Here is a 6,758-nt window from a genome sequence, read left to right as displayed (position 1 = left end):
CTTTAACTGCAGCACTTAGAAGGCAATCGAATGTCCAAGTTCCAGGACAACCAGAGCTACACAGAGAAACCCTCTTTACACATGCACTACGGTACATACCCAAATGCACACATATTTTTATATGCATGCACACACACTCACATCATAATACATCATGCACACACATACAATAATTAGTACATTAACTAATTACAAAATAGAGTGAAAAGCAACTGAGAAAGACACCCAGCATCAATATGCACATACATACATACATACATACATACATACATACACCCCAGCCAGGTCCTGATTCCCAAGTGCTTGCCCTAACCATTAGACTATGCTGCCTATCTTCAATATGATCAGGTTAACCAACGATATGCTAGTGTTGTTTTGCTGAGGCTGAACTACAACCAGCCGTGTGGACGTAGGACCATCAACAGGATGGCATTCCACCCGAGTCATTACACACTTCCACCCAACTGTGCTAATAACCCTGTCCTCCCACCACATGGCTCTACGTCGCCCACAGAGAAATTTCTTCCGACCTTCTGCCTCTGTGCACACAGCCTCTGCTCAGCTGGAATTTATCCGTGCATACCAGATCCACCTCTGAGCTCTCCTCCCCTGAGCAGTGGCTGGTGGTGAAACCCTCTGGGCATGATTACAGTCCCTGGTTTTAGATCCTGTCTGTTGACTTTGATACTAGTACCGTAACCTCTCTGGTCCTGGACTGCCCACTCTGGAAAGTGTTAGCAGTTTCTGACTTAGAGGGTTATAAAGCTTCAGAAGAAATGGAGGAGTAGCACTAAGCATAGTTCACACACACACACACACACACACACACACACACACACACACAGCAGGCACCAAACTCTAAATGCAAGGTCAGATGGGATTCACCCACGCTTATACTGATGGTGTGTGGCTTGGTGTCTGTTAGTTACTGTTTACGGGTTCAATTCCATAGAAAAGCAAATAATTCAAAACTCCTTTACCAGGTTCACAGACCTTCCCTCATAGCTCATCCCAACTCCAGTTTAAGTTCTGAGCAAAAAAAAAAAAAAAAAAAAAAAATCCCCACTTCTCTGTTCTGGCTCGGACTGTAATTCCACCATGAAATGCTGGCACAGCACGGAGCACGGCCTTGCCCCTTTTGCCCTGTCAGCTCCTGGAACACTGATTCTATTGCCAGCGCTGGGAACTGTACAGAAACCCAGGGTTTTGAGGTACAGGGGAGAACAGACCCCTAGGATAAAGAGAAATGATCTTCCCACACCGGAAGGGTGTCTTTAAAGGCAGGGGTGGCTCTCCTGGGTCCACCCTAAACCTCCCTCTCCGGTGTCTTTCACTGCATCTGCTCACTGGGGCTCCCCATTTTACCCCTACTGTGCCTTTCCACACAAACAGTGGTTCCCCCCAAATTAGCCATCTGATTCCAAGGCAGTGTTTTTCCCAAGGACTCATGTGATCGCTCCCACAGGCCAGAGGCCACCAAGGTAACCCATGCAGCCCCCACCAATGTTTGCCTCCGTGGTTCCCTTGGCCAGGGGGAGTTGGGTGATACCAGAGAGTGACTACCAGAGATACAGCTGCAGTTATAAGCTGGTGCTCCCAGAATGGAGCTGGGTGGATCCTGGCATCCCGAGACTGGCCAGAGCCTGTGGCTTTCTTCTGCAGGGCACCAGAACGTCATGGCTCTACCCACCTCGGCCTTCCTGACCTACTCATGACTCAAGTGCTCAGGAGAGAATTGGCAGCTGGCTACAGGGGGCATCTGTGAACAGAGGGAAGCAGTTGGGGTCCGCAGGGCCTTCGTGGTGATAGCCCCTCATGTACCCTGCATGTATACAGGTGGTAGCCAGTATTCAGAATGGAAAGAGATGATTCCAGGAGTTGGAAACAGTATATCTCTCCCCCCATACTTCCCATGTGTTCTCCAGTCCAAGTACTAGAGCCGGGGTTAGCTGCACCAGCAGCGAGAGGGCTGGACGGAACTGGCTAGTTTAGTTTTCCGAGAAATACATGCAGGTCTGGTCCAGCCCAGCCTACAGCATTCATCTCCATAGAAACAAAACTTATCCTAACCTGGGAGGCACTGCTTACAGTTCCTTCTGGTGGCATGCTAACAATGACACAGCTAGCTGACATTTTCAGGCTGTGTACCATCTGACCTGCATCTCTCCCGCCACGGTAGGTGTTATATCTGCCGTGTTCCGGCTGAAAATACCTGGGCTCAGAGAACATAGGTGATTTCTCCAAACCACAAAGTAAGCTAGAGGCAAAAGCAGAATTTCAATCTTTAGATCATCAACTGTTAGAGAGGTGAGTCCTGCCCCAGTACTAACACTCAGATCCGTTAGCACTAGGGAAACTGAGGCTTGTGAAAAAGAAGTCTGGGGATACACATTTATAGAGCCCCCCAAAAGTTTCACTACCTTAACCGCACAGGCAACTATGCTCTCAGTGCCTAGGATTTGAGGCAGAGTGGATACCTACGGAATACAGGAAGACAGAAAGGAACAAGGAAGAGAGGGAGGGAAGCAGAAGCCCAGTTTCTGCCACCAAGACAGCTGTGGGGATGGCTGGTACAGAGCCACAGTAGCAAGTCAGAAGCCAGTGAAAAGTGGCACCTCTCCATCCCTCTTGCACAGGCTGAATCACCCTGCAGGTATGCAGAACACGCCATTCCTGGGGTTTCATCATACCCACAACCAGGCTTGGCAGACACCCAGCACAGAACCTGATGCCTATTGGCCGGGTTTTCCTGTGGGTGTGAAAACCAAAATATTACCCTAGAGGTGGAGCCGCGTGGCCAAGCTGGGCCAAACCCAAAAGGCCCAGGCGTCCAGCTGGGCCTGTCTGTGTTAGGCTTCTTGACTTCCTTTGAAATCTGTTTACTTTTTCTGCATAGATAATGAATTCATATATGATCCCAACTCGAAAAGGCACAAAAGGAAAGTCTCCCTCCCACCAGTGACCCCAGCCACCCAGTGGATTCTATCTTCAGGGGTAGGAATGGCATTTATTGGAGCCCCCATGCCTTTGCAGCCACATTCCTGTTCCCACAGCCAGCATGGCCACTGGTCATTTCTGCATCCTTGCACACCTAATGTGCATACAGCACTTTTGACCGCTACATAAGGTTTTGCAGAGTAGCTTGGCCTGAATTTAACAATTTTTCAGAAACATCCGTTTTCTATTATTATCCAAGCAATGGAGTGGGGGAGAAACCCCGACTCTGGCTGGCAGAGTCTGTTTGCGCTCTTCTGCTTGCCCACACTGCGACCGTGAGGGCCACCAGGTTCTGAATGCGCTCTAGGCCCCACTTCTCAGGAGACCCTCTGAGCTCTGATGCCGCTGAGCTGGGGAGAAAGGCAGCTGGAGCGAGCCTCTTCACTTACCTCTCACATACCCGCATCTGTGGGGGCATCCACAGCTACCCAGACAGACCATCTGAAGTAGCCACGTGTCAGCCTCTGCCCTCCCTCCTGTGACCATGTGTCTGCCCTCCCTCCTGTGATCTCAAGCATGTGACTTCCCCTTCTAAGACCAGATCTGCTTCATGGCAAACCTGTACCCTACCCTGCGCTGTGGGGGTCTGTGGTTACAGAGGAACTCATTACTGAGTGGGCATATGGTTTTCCTTCCAACAAGTCAAGTATTTAAATATTGATAACAAATCAAAGTGGGAAAGCACCCGCTCCCTCACCTTCCCTCACCCTCCCTCACCCTCCCTCACCCATGAGCATCACAGATGATACTCATCCCAACAGTGTCAGCAGGGATGGTGGCATTTCTCCTTTGATGGACGTGACAGCACAGAGGGTAGTACGTCCTGTGTAGAGGTACCAAAGTAGGATTTGAACCCAGACCCTCTATGTGACTCCATATGCTCTTGGTCACCAACCTCACGTATCCCAATTGACTACAGCAAAGAGAACATTCTTTGAAAGTATGACACACATGTGTGCACATTCCCCTCCACCGGTGGATGTGAGCAGGCCTACCTGCGCTCAAGAGAAAGCCGGCTTCTGCCCCAGGACGCCCCCTCCGTACGGCAGCCATCCTACCTAAGCTTGTATCTTCACCAGCTAAGCAGCCACTACATGGGAGTGAAATCAGATCCCAGGCTGAGAGCAAGCTTTCTAAACTGTAGGATTAAGGGGTTATCCCACCCCCATGGACATGGAGGGAAGGTTAGGTGGGAAGGAGGCGAACTTGCCGGTCAGAGCTTCAGATGGTAAGACCAGCTGTCAGGTGATAGATATGGCTCCACAGAGCAGCCCAGGGCCAGGCAGGAGTCTCCAGACAGAACCCCCACCCCAGCAGGACACATAGGATAGGGACCTCACTAGAGGTCATGCTGCGCTGTTTTCAAACCCCAGAGGCCAGGCAGAATGCCAACTCTGCCCTTGCACAGGCTCTGCTCCTCACAGTGGGGAACTAAGCTGGCCAGTCCTGAGTTGTTCTCTTGCTTTACGACACAACAGGGAAAAGAAAGAACGGGAAGAAGAAAGACTGCCACTGGCTGCAACCTGAACCCTCTTGGTCCAAGCTCCCTGCCTCCTGGGGGGACTGTTCTAGTAAGACTCATGGCACATGACCTCTGTGTAACACATCCTGGAGGTGATAAACTACAGCAGGTGGCAGAGAGACCTCCACTGTTGATGGTTATGTCTGGGCTTCCGGTAAACAGGACAGAGCTCCCTGAGGGGGAAACAGACAGAGAATAAAGGAGAAGATGGGGTAGGTCTCCAGCCTTGGTAAGAAGGAAGCATGTGCAAAGGCACCGGACAGAAATGTGTCCTGCACTCCTGGGATGGTAAGGAGAAAGCACGGAGTATGGCAGAGAAACAGGGTCAAGGTCATGACAGCCTGGTCAAGCACACTTGGACCGTGACGGTGTCATCCAGCCTGCCTGGCAGAAGAGGCTCCCAGTATTCAAGGCTCCCACATCTCCATACACCAGGTCCAAACCCACCTTTTCTCTATGCTCCCCACAGGACCCTTGCACATGGCAGTGGAATCCTTTAGTTTTTCTACCCTTCGGCCCTGTTAGGCTTGGTGCAGGAGCCACAGCTTCAGTTCTTACCCTGGAGTTGCAGTGATCAGGGATGTACCCGTCTAGTTCCTGGACCGTTTGGTCCCAGCTCCGTTTCCAGTGTACTGTGGATTCCCAGGGAGGCTTCCCTTAGTTATTCAGCAGGCTCTAGGGTTTACAAAGGGCAGAAGGAGGGCTTGTTCAAAGGCACCGAGAGTCTCAGAAGGGAAACTGAAACCAGTAAATGAGCCACTGTCTGTCATGCAGCTCTGAGGAAACTGGGGGAATTGTGGCCAGGTTAGGAGGCACCAGGCAAACAAGAACAGCAACTCAAGGAGAAACATGAAAGGAAACACCAAGGAGACAGGGAATGCAAGACAGTTGTAAGTATTGTATAGTTGCTTAATGAAAAATGTGCTACACATTGAGCTAGAAGACCAAGTGAATAAAAGCTCAACTCCCTGGATACTAATCAAAATGAACATGGGTTCATGCATCATGCGAAACACATGTGTGCACCATGCTAAACACCTGTGTGCGAGTCCTCCCAACAACTCCCTCCCTGAAAGCTCATGACCACGTGGTTAGTGAGGGGAAGGGCTGAACTGCGGCAGGCCAGCAGGCTGCTGCACTCACTGTGAAGACAATAGATAGCAAAACCAATCAATACTTGTCCAAAATTAACCAGCGGAGGCTGGGCTCCCTAGAAATACAGAGGTAGGTACCAGAAAACAAAAACAAAGAGCGGAATGTGGTTGCTTTGGAGGAAAAAGGCTGGGAGGGAAAGAATGTTTTCACTGGGGCAGTTTAACTCATACAGATGCAAAGAGGAGCCAGTGGGGGATGTGGGGGGAGTGGAGGGGGAGACGTAGAGGATGGGGGTGGGGGTGTGTGGGGGGACGTAGAGGATGGGGGTATGGGGGGAGTGGAGGGGGAGACGTAGAGGATGGGGGTGGGGGTGTGTGGGGGGACGTAGAGGATGGGGGTATGGGGGGAGTGGAGGGGGAGACGTAGAGGATAGGGGTGGGGGGGTGACACAGGTGACTTCCCACAGTGATGGAATAGTACTGGGGCACAGTACACTACACACTTGGCTAAACTCAGCAGGTGACGGTCTTCTAAGACTGTGTTTCCTTTGATGAGGATGAAGCATGCTCCCCAGTGAGTGATGTCTGCAGCAGGAGCATGAGGACCAACATTACGGGGACAGATCCTGAGTGTGCCAATGAACACCTGTAGCCCCAATAATGTTCTGTCATACCCCGAAAGGAAGTGTGCTGACGTTCATGCAAAGCTTCATAAGAAGTGTTGATACAATAGAGAGATGGCTGGACAGATGGACTCCAGGCAGAACAAAGGCAGCTAGACATTAGTGCATTCAGAGGTGGGTAAGTGTTCATTGGCTAATTCATATTTCAAGTTTTTCTAATAATGAGCCAGGGAAAACGGGCCACCTCGTGTGTTATTTGAAATACATACTACTGTTAAAAACCTAGCTGGGGGCCTAGAGTGTGGGCTCAGCAGTTTACCCCAGAGGGCCTGGGTTCGATTTTCAGCATCCACATACAACCATCCCTATTCCATTTCCAGGGGTTCCAATGCCCTCTTCTGACCTCTACAGTCACCAGGCACATATGTGATGCACAGACATACACGCAAACAAAACATATATATACATACATATATATGTATAAATAATCTAAAAATAACAACACACACACACACAAACAAG

This window comes from Micromys minutus (assembly GCF_963924665.1).
Source record: "Micromys minutus genome assembly, chromosome: 11".
Classification (NCBI taxonomy): domain Eukaryota; kingdom Metazoa; phylum Chordata; class Mammalia; order Rodentia; family Muridae; genus Micromys; species Micromys minutus.
The sequence above is the reverse complement of the archived record's forward strand: the minus strand, read 5'-3'. Positions refer to the sequence as shown.